Here is a 10,070-nt window from a genome sequence, read left to right as displayed (position 1 = left end):
GTTACCCCTTACCTGGCTTGCCCATAGAAAAGGGAAGAGTGGAGGAGGAAGGGGGGCTTGGAAAAACTAGAAAGGAATTCCTTGAGCTGAGCTAAGTATGTCAGTGGGAATGACCTTTAGAGAGACGTCCCTGGAGGAATAAATGCTCAATTGCAGGCTGGACCTGGAGTTCGAAGGCTGAAGCAACATAACTACTATCTTGTAGAAAAATGATTTGTGGGAAAAGAGGAGTTGGGGGGAGAACAACTAGACGTAATTGCCAAAGTTCTCATTGGAAGGGTGGAAAGGTTCATTGACAATGATTTAGACTTTCAATGGCAGATAAGTGCAAATGGTTGTCTGTGTTTATGATTACTTTTGAATGATTGAGAACCTGTTAATATTATGCAAGTAGATAATAAATTTTATGGCATTTAGGATTGCATGCTCCCTAACTTCACCATAGCTAGAAAGAGAATGTAGTGAAGAAGTTAATCTTGAATTTCAGATTGTTCTCGGAACACAAGTAGTTGTGAATAGTTAACCTAGGTATATAGGTAATATGTTGTTTAGAGGCTAATATAATACCTTATGTACAGACCAAAATGTATAGATATTGCACCTTTATACTTGAATAGAACAATCATGTTACCCGGATCGGGAATCTGGGCAAGAACAGACTGAACACCCAATGTTTATGTTATAGTATTTTCATATTAAACTAGCCAAGAATGTAACCATAGATGAGTTATTGCGGTAAAGAACGATTCCTGTCAAACATGAGATAAAGAATTACCATTAACGGTTCGGAATAACCCTGATAAGAAATTTAAGCTTACATCAAAGATTAATGCTATTAAGAGAACCAATCAAATACATTAATGATAAAATCAGGTATGGTCACCTATATTATGAAATCATACTAGCCATTACCAAAAGCCATGAGAATGGAATGCATGCAGTGATAAATTCGTTAATTATCGAAATTCATATACCTGGGATAGCTGGAAGAAAAATTCCAGTTGATGATAGATCTTAATGTCAGATTAGCAACTATAATTCCATTCTGAGAAAATAAGTAAATCATGCAATGGCTATAGCCCAAGTACATAAACTAAATAAGAAAGCTTCCATTTAAAGACAACAAAACATGACTAACATTCATGTAAATCCTCAGATTTGTTCTGGTGGCAGTCTTGGGAAGGATGCCAAGGAACGACATTCTGAAGGGCAACCATGGATAAGGAAAAACGTTATTCCATTAACATAAACAGTAGCTATTAATAGAATGATTAGGAATATCTTAGTCCGCACACATTTATCATGTAGAAAGAAAGATCGTCCAACAGATCACTGTTGATATATTTATATTCAATAACCATTACAGCAAGAACCAAAATACAAGTCAGAGTTTATTCCAAAATTCCCATTGGGAAGTTGTTCACAGAATCGTGACGAGAGGCAACAACTTATTCCAAAGTTCAAGTTAAATACAACAAGGGTTGTTAACCTGAAATGAAAAACCTTCAAAGGAAGAAAATCTCATGTGTCTGTGAAGCTATCCATCAAATTTGCTCAACAGTAGGAATGCCTTCATACCCGTGTGTTTTTCGGTGGGGAAACTCGGGTCTTCCAAGGGTCTTGCACCTGTGCCCATCCTTTAGGGGATCAAAAACCCTACATCAATCTCTGAAGTAAGACATAGAATAGAAAATTAAAGAAAGCATGTTTGAACAATCCAGACCATATCAACAAAATAAACAGTGACCACTTATCAATATACCTAGGAAAGGGAAGGTGTAACAGTGGTTCTGAGCGGCACAAGATAGGGGTACCACTGTAGACGCGGGGCCTACAGAAAAGATGGGTTAATGTTAATACCCTAAACCTTGAATAATATGTAAACCTGTGAGTGCATAGACTGAAATTAACCAGAAAGAAAATAGTCGATGTAAACCATGCTAATATGTTACCTGAAGAAGCAAATAACCTTGAAACAGTAACATGCAGCTCATAGGTGAACCAGTCCGTAAGTTGGAACTCCATGCAGGCCCTCCATGGCATGTTGCAGATGAGGAAGAGATGGATTGAGGGATGTTATCACCAAAGTGAGCAAAATTTTCCCAAGTTACAGCTCCAAGAGCCATACCAAGCAGGATGACTACATCATAGAGACAAGGCGCCAAAGCGTAAGGGTAGACCCTCGAGATCCAACGAAGCATCGAGCTCAATGCCTCCATCAAACGGTAGTCCCGACAACATATGGCACGCAATGGGGATGAGCCCTGGTAGCCATGGACCGATCGGATAAGGCCAAGGATTGTCAATGCAATGTTGTGTGTAATCCGACTTAATAACCAAAACTTAAATTCTATGTACAACCCTGTCAACAATTAATTAAACGGGTATTATAAACTTTAATGAATACCATCATAAGTCATGGCCTTAGTATTTGTTGTACTTCCATAAATATTCTTGCACTTTGGACCATGATATTTAGCCCATGGTATTAAAATGGTACTTGGCCCATAGGCTTACCCTAAATAAAACTCTTTTTGACTTTTTGTAAATATAAAGAGTTTTATGGAGTAAATATAAAACGAGGTTTTATTTATTTACCATATATTTAAATTTATATTGTGTTTATACATAATAATAATTAGATTGATTTTTAAATAGGGCCGATATCAAATTAAAAATGTTAAATATTAAACATTACATTTTAAATGTCTACATGTTTATGTGATTAAAAGATTTTGGAGCAAGATTTTGGATTCTTTGTGTTTAATTAACCTTTTCCATTTGATTTAAGAAATGACATTTACTTTGGTAAAGAGTAAAATTGTTTAAAATTTTACTTAATTTGGAATTTTAATGTGGTAATTTTTTTTGGAAGGTAAATTTATGATCCATTTAAATTCACATATATGATAAAGGAACTATTAAAAGGATAAGATAATATACTATGCATTCAAATACATAATTATATTTTAATACTTAATCTTAGTCCATTAATAAGATTAAAAAGTCATATATAATTTAAAATTGGTGGACATTATCTAAAATTATTTTTATTCTTTTTTGAGTAAGTGACATACTTACACATGAGGGTCATACTCCGATGTAGAATGGCCACCATTAAAATGAAGAAACATCTAATTTAGTTGTTCCCTTCAAATTCCTTAACATAATTAATAAAATGAATTAAACAACCCAATGAAATAGTCAACTTCAATGCATGAGAAAAAATGAGATTCACTTATCCATACAATTTAAATCCCTATGGAAATAGAATATGTTACACCTCTAGAAACTTCTACTCAAACCCCACCTTCTCATAATTAAAGAAAGCATTCACACCAACCACCAATTGTAAGACAATTAGTGTTTGAGGATTTAATAAGATACAAGGTTATGAGAATTATGGAAATAAGAATTATTTCTCAACTTCTTAGAGTGTCTTGTCTTTTCTCTTTGCATATATTAAATCTTAAATCTTTGAAATAAAGAGGGAAATGGAAAGAAATTTATTATATAATAAATCTTAAATATGTATGTTAAATCTTTGAAATAAAGACCGACAAGGAGGGAAAGGAAGCTGAAGCAAGTCTCCCAATAATAGAGAGGAATATATTGTGCACCTATATTAAGCCCTCTTAGACTACTATATCTTAGACACTCTCGATTTATTGAAACCTCTCCAGCATCAATGAACAATAAGTGCAAGCACTTCATTTATTTCCAATCATTTCATGACTTGTTCTGCACAAGCATCCCTATAGAAATCCTTTTTACTTTTCTTGATAATATCATAGAGTGTCTACCTCATTATACCTACATGGTAACATATTAATAAAAAAATCACACCTCATTATTGATAAAAAAGGCAATGTTTGTATTAAATGAAATAAAACCCACTGGTTAGCTCTACGAAAGAGAGTCTGAACTGGGAGAGTCTGGCTTTGCAGAACGCTCTACATTGTTCATGCACATTATACATTAAATAGAAAACATGGTTTTAGGGAAGTTAGAACAACATCCTAAGAAATAGAAACTAATTCCTATCTTGAGGTTATGTGAACCAACTCTACCTATTCTAGGATATTCTCCATTATCTTCAACACTCCCCCTTAATGGAGAATGGGTTCACAAATATGCCTAACATCTCCCTAAACATTTGAAACTTAACTTTTCCAAGAGGCTTAGTGAAAATGTCTGCAACATTATCACATGTATTACAATATTCCAAATGGATTTCTTTGGATTGCACTTTCTCCCTGACAAAGTGGAATTGTGTATCAATATGTTTAGTGTTTTTGTGAAACACCGGATTATTGGCAAGTTTGATTGAACTCTGATTGTCGCATCTGATTGTTGTTGCATCTATCTGTTCTTCCCCAACATCCTGGAGAAGTCTCTGCAACCAAACTGCCTCACACGTTGTTGCACACATGGCTTGATACTCTGCTTCCGTTGAGGACAAGGAAACTGTGTTCTTCTTCTTGCTGCTCCATGTGATCACCCCAGATCTAATGCTGAATGCATAAAAAGTTATATATTTGCGATCATCTACATTTCCAGCCCAATCTAAATCTGCAAATCTTGCCAATCTAACATCAGAGGAGTCAGTGTAAATAATACCGTAATCTACAGTACCTTGTAGATACCTCAAAACACTTTTCACTGCATTCCAATGGCTTTCAAGTGGCTTAGACATAAATTGACTTAGCACACTGACTGCATAAGCCAAATCAGGTCTGGTGGTGGTTAGGTAGATTAGACTCCCAACCAGCTGTCTGTAAAGTGTTGCATCCACCGCTTTTGAGCCATCCTCACACTGCAATTTGATGTTTTGCTACAATGGTACCGCTATAGGCTTACATTGATCCATCCTAAACTTTTCTAATAGGCCTTTTACATACTTTTCTTGGGACAGAAATGTTTGACCTGAATCTCTCCAGATCTCAAGACCTAAACAGTATCTGAGTTCACCGAGGTGTTTCATTTCAAACACCTGTGACATCTGTTGCTTGATTTCATCGATTAGATATGTAGCATCACCTGTAATGATCAAATCATCTACATACAATGAAATCAACACTACGCGCCCTTGTTCATATTTCATGGTGTAAAGATTAGGGTAATTTTTACTTCTATTATAGCCAGCTTGGAAAAAAAATGAATCAATCTTTTCATACCAAGACCTCGGAGCTTGTTTTAGTCCATAAAATGCTTTCTTCAATCTATAAACTAAATTTTCTTTTCCTTTCTGGACAAACCCTTCCGGTTGCTCTAGATAAATCTCTTCTTTTAGTTCTCCATTCAAAAATGCAGACTTTACATCTAGTTGTTGCATCATCCAATGTTTCTTAGTAGCTAAAGCAATTAAGATTCTGATAGTGTTCAATTTAGCTACAGGGGCGAAGGTTTCTTCATAGTCTATCCCTTATTTTTGTGAGTACTCCTTTGCTACCAACCTAGCTTTTAGTTTTTCTATGGTTCCATCTACATTAATCTTCGGTTTATATAACAATTTACAACCTAGGGTTTGTTTTCCTCTAGGAAGTTCAACCAATTCCCAAGTGTTATTTCTGATTATTGAATCATATTCCTATTCCATGGTTGTTTTCCATTCACTACATTCATTTGCTTCTTTATAACTAGATGGTTCAACCGCATTCATCATACTAGTTATAAAAGCATTTTCCCTATATCTTGCAGGAAATTGAGCTTTCCTACATGATCTCCTCAGTGGTGGGGTGGATCCAAACCTTATTTGATCATCATTTTCTTTTACTTCCTACTGCTATTGTTGCTGCTGTTGTTGCTATTGTTGTTGTTGTTGTTGTTGTTGTTGCTGTTCATCCTCTACCTTTGTCTGCCGCTGATCCTGATTATTCTCTGCTTCTTCTTCCACCAAGTACAAAATGTCCCATTCCTCATTGTGCTCAAAAGATTCTTCATGAGCCTGCTCATGGAATTTGACATATCTACTAACAAAAATCTTGTGAGTAGAGGTATTAAATAATCTGTAAGCTTTATACTGTGAACAATACCCTATAAAGGTACATTTGATGGCTTTTGAATCTAATTTTCTTCTATCTTCCTTTGGAATGTGGGAAAATGCTTTAGATCCAAATATTATTAAGTGTTTTACTGCAGGCTTAAATCCATATAATGCTTCATAAGGAGTTTTAGACTCAAGACTCTTTGTAGGACTCCTATTTTTCAAATAAACTACAGTATTCACTGCTTCAGCCCAAAAACCATTCGAAAGATTCTTACCTTTCAGCATACTTCTAGCACATTCCACCAGTGTTCTGTTCTTTCTTTTTGTTACTCCATTCTGTTGTGGAGTATGGGGTAATGTGAACTGCTACAAAATTCCATGATCTTTACAATACCTGATAAGCTCATCCTTCTTGTATTCTCCCCCTTGATCAGAACGAAGAATTTTTATCTATTTCCCTGTTTGTCTTTCAATCATATTTTTAAACTGCTTAAAGTATTCGAATGTATGGCTCTTCTTACTTAAGAAATACACCCAAGAAAACTTCGTACAATCATCAATAAACAGTAGAAAATACAGTGCATCTCCTAATGATTTTTTCGGCATGGGTCCACAAAGGTCTATGTGCACTAATTCGAGTATATCCCTCTGTTTCTTTTCTACTCGAAAAGGGAATTATTATCTATGCATTTTTCCTAATGTGCAGGCATCACAATCATTATGTACTTGCTTTAGGATAGGAAGATCTCTTACCATTTCCTTCTTTTGTAGTAACAACAAATCATTGTAGTTAATGTGGCCAAATCTTTGATGCCATAGTTCTTCTGTAGTCAGGCTTGCTACTGTCAATGCTTGAACTAGTGCAGGTCTTACATCCAACTTGTACAGACCTCCTGTTCGGATTCCTGTAGCAATTATCTTCATGCCATCTAACATATCTTTAATATAACAGTTAGATTTAAAGAATTCAACTTTCAGATCTTGATCTGTAATCATGGATACAGAAATCAAGTTCTTTGTTACACCAGGCACATACATAACATTATGAATTTGTTTGATATTACCATTAGGTAGAATGACAGAAATTTTCCCACACCCTTTGATTTGATGACTTCTATCATCACCTAGGTAAATCTGTGCACCTTCGTTGATTTCTTTAAAATCTTCGAACCAATGCTTGTTCCCTGTCATGTGTGTTGACGCTCCTGAATCTACATACCATATGTCTGCATCAACATTCTCATCACAATCTGCCATGAACAATCTGAAATTCTGCACATGATTGTCATTCACGAGATGACCTACATGTCTTTTCTGCTTCTGCTGTTCTTCATGATATTTCTTCTTCCTACACTCCCTCGCAATATGACACAGTGTTTCGCAATAAAAACATTTAGTTTCAGAGTAGTTTCTATTCGGATGCATACCTTGGGTCTGATTCGGTCTTTTGTGTGAGTTTGCTCTGTTTTGCTGTTGTGGACTTCCTTTCCCTTTCAAGAAGTTTTTCTTCGCCATCAATGCAAGATTGGAACTCTGGGGCTTCAGAGATGATCTTCTTTCTTCTTCTTGCATCAATATTCTTGTCAGCTCTTCAAATTTCGGGATCTTCTCTCTGGCATTTATCCCAGTGATGAACATTTGGTAATCATCAGTGACACCATTCATTGTAATGGTTACAAGATCTGTATTGTCAACTGTATGATCAATGTCTACCAATTTGTTCTACAGGTCTTTGATCCTTGTTACGAATGAAGCAATTGTTTCATTCTCCTCCATCTTCAGGGATAGGATCTTACTCTTAAGGAATAGAAGACGATTTGAATTCCTGATCTCATACAAATCCTTCAGAATTCTCCAGATCTCGTTAGCTATCTTACAATCTCTAATGTGTGGTATGATGCAGTCTTTCACTGACATCTTCAACAACGTCCTTGCTTTACCTTCTTGCTTCTCCCAATCTGGGATCGATGCTGATCCAGCCGCAGGCTTCGGCTCATCCCCATTCGCAATCGTCCAAGCACTCTGCACGTCTAGCAGAGTCTGCATCTTGAATTTCCAATTTGCATAATTGGAACCATCGAGCTTGTTATGCTCATTCAAGCATGCTTCAAACATATTATTATTCATTTTGGTGATTTAGATTAAAAAAAATTCGAGAGGTAAAAAAAAATATGTTAGATTTACCCCAGATCTGTGACAAACACAGATCACTGATCTTCAATGTTGTTTGATCTCGCAGCACACCCGCAGATCACTATGGCTTCCTTCACAGCCTCCAGACAACCTTCTGTTGTCAGCCTCTGCAGCCTTCTCTAAGATGTAGCGTTCTCTCGAAGCCTTTTTTTTTCTTACACGATCGTTGCAGATGTACATCAATTTTCTGAGACATGTCGCATATGTACACCTAATATCTAAGATGCTGTCACACATGTACGCCTAATATCCGAGACTGTTGCAGATATACACCTAATATCTGAGACGAGACTGTTGCAGATGTACACTGAAAACCTACGACGGTCGAAAAAAAAATTTGCAAGGAGTGTAAATCGTCGCACTTATCCACTCAAAACCTGCGACAATTTTGGTTTAGTTGCACCCAACAGAAATCATAAAGGTTCCTCATATGCTCTGATACCATGATAAAAATGGCAATGTTTGTATTAAATGAAATAAAACCCACTGGTCAACTCTATGAAAGAGAGTCTGAACTAGAAGAATCTGGCTCTGAAGAACACTCTACATTGTTCATGCACATTACACATTAAATAGAAAACATGGTTTTAGGGAAGCTAGAACAACATCCTAAGAAATAGAAACTAATTCCTATACTGAAGTTACGTGAACCAACTCTACCTATTCTAAGATATTCTCCATTATCTTCAACAATTATACCTACATGATAGCAAATTGACAAAAATCACATACCTCAAAAAACAATTTAATCTAGATAGAAAGAAATAGTCTTCAAATGTCGCACAACTTGACCAATTTATGGAAAATACCCTCTTTTTGGTGGTGAAGTTCTTATATTTCAGTTGTAAGTAAACCTTAATGCAATCACATATATTCCTTGTACAATAATATAGTTCAGAATCCTTCTTTGAAAACCTTCAATTCCCCTTCACATAATGTCAACCAACCTGAGCAGGTGAGGATTGGTAGAGCAAACCAATGGTGACCGATCAATTATTTTTATAATATTTTAAAAGCATTGATGTTTTTGATAATATTGCAGGTCAAATTGCATAGAGTAGATGAGATTTCAATTTTTGTGAAAGGGCAACTATGTATATTTGCTTTAGATCACATTGCAGGTTCTACAAATTGGATAAAGTAGTTGAGATTACAATTTTTGGGAAAGTGCAACAATGATAGTTGCATTCTGGAAATATGGTAGATTCGAATATGTATTGATATTATTTTATTTTATTTGTTTATAAGGATGATAAGTGATGTTTGTTAAAATTAACGTTGGTATAATTTTTTATAAAACATTTTAAGATACAGTATTTTGGACATATCGTTCTTCTATTTAATATATTAAATAACCAATAAACAATGTTTAACTACCTTAGAATGAAAATAAAATATATTTTATTACTGTATTTATTTAAATGAAGCACGACTTCACAGGTTTTTATCTTAAATGCCATTCTTTTTTGGAGCAAGAGTACCATAAAGTCTTCTTAGTGCAGCGGTGAGTAAGCCTTGATTGTGTCATTTATATATATTTATGTCTTCGTAGTGCAGCAGGTAGTAAGTAAGCCTTGATTGTGTCTATATATATATTTATTGTACCTTTTCTAATTTTCGTTTCAATTCTCCTTTATATATTATATAAGTGACCGATGATGACCGATGCTGACTGATGCTGACTTATATATTATATTATAAGTGACCGATGATGACTGATGCTGAATTTTTGTAGATATTTTACCAGCATTGAAGTTTTAGATCAGATTGCCGATAATCTCGCATGGAGTAAGGAGTGGTGTAGCTGAACGATGATGACTTGCCGAACTTTTGTACATATTCACGGTTTACAGTAGATTATGGGCCAAATTGCATGCAGTAGATGAGC

General features: G+C 35.3%; 1 long non-coding RNA gene across 1 annotated transcript; it reads right to left on the bottom strand.

Moving 5' to 3' along the window:
- Positions 1–1,362: 1,362 nt before the first annotated feature.
- LOC149233242 (uncharacterized) lies at positions 1,363–2,233 on the bottom strand. The gene is made up of 3 exons (XR_016247606.1): positions 1,953–2,233; positions 1,763–1,831; positions 1,363–1,637 (listed from the first exon to the last, which is right to left on the bottom strand). It is a non-coding gene; the product is annotated as an uncharacterized LOC149233242 (long non-coding RNA).
- Positions 2,234–10,070: the final 7,837 nt, after the last annotated feature.

This window comes from Pinus tabuliformis, chromosome J (genome assembly GCF_031772625.1).
Source record: "Pinus tabuliformis cultivar Carrire ecotype Pingquan chromosome J, CPIR1, whole genome shotgun sequence".
Classification (NCBI taxonomy): domain Eukaryota; kingdom Viridiplantae; phylum Streptophyta; class Pinopsida; order Pinales; family Pinaceae; genus Pinus; species Pinus tabuliformis.
The sequence above is the reverse complement of the archived record's forward strand: the minus strand, read 5'-3'. Positions and strand labels throughout refer to the sequence as shown.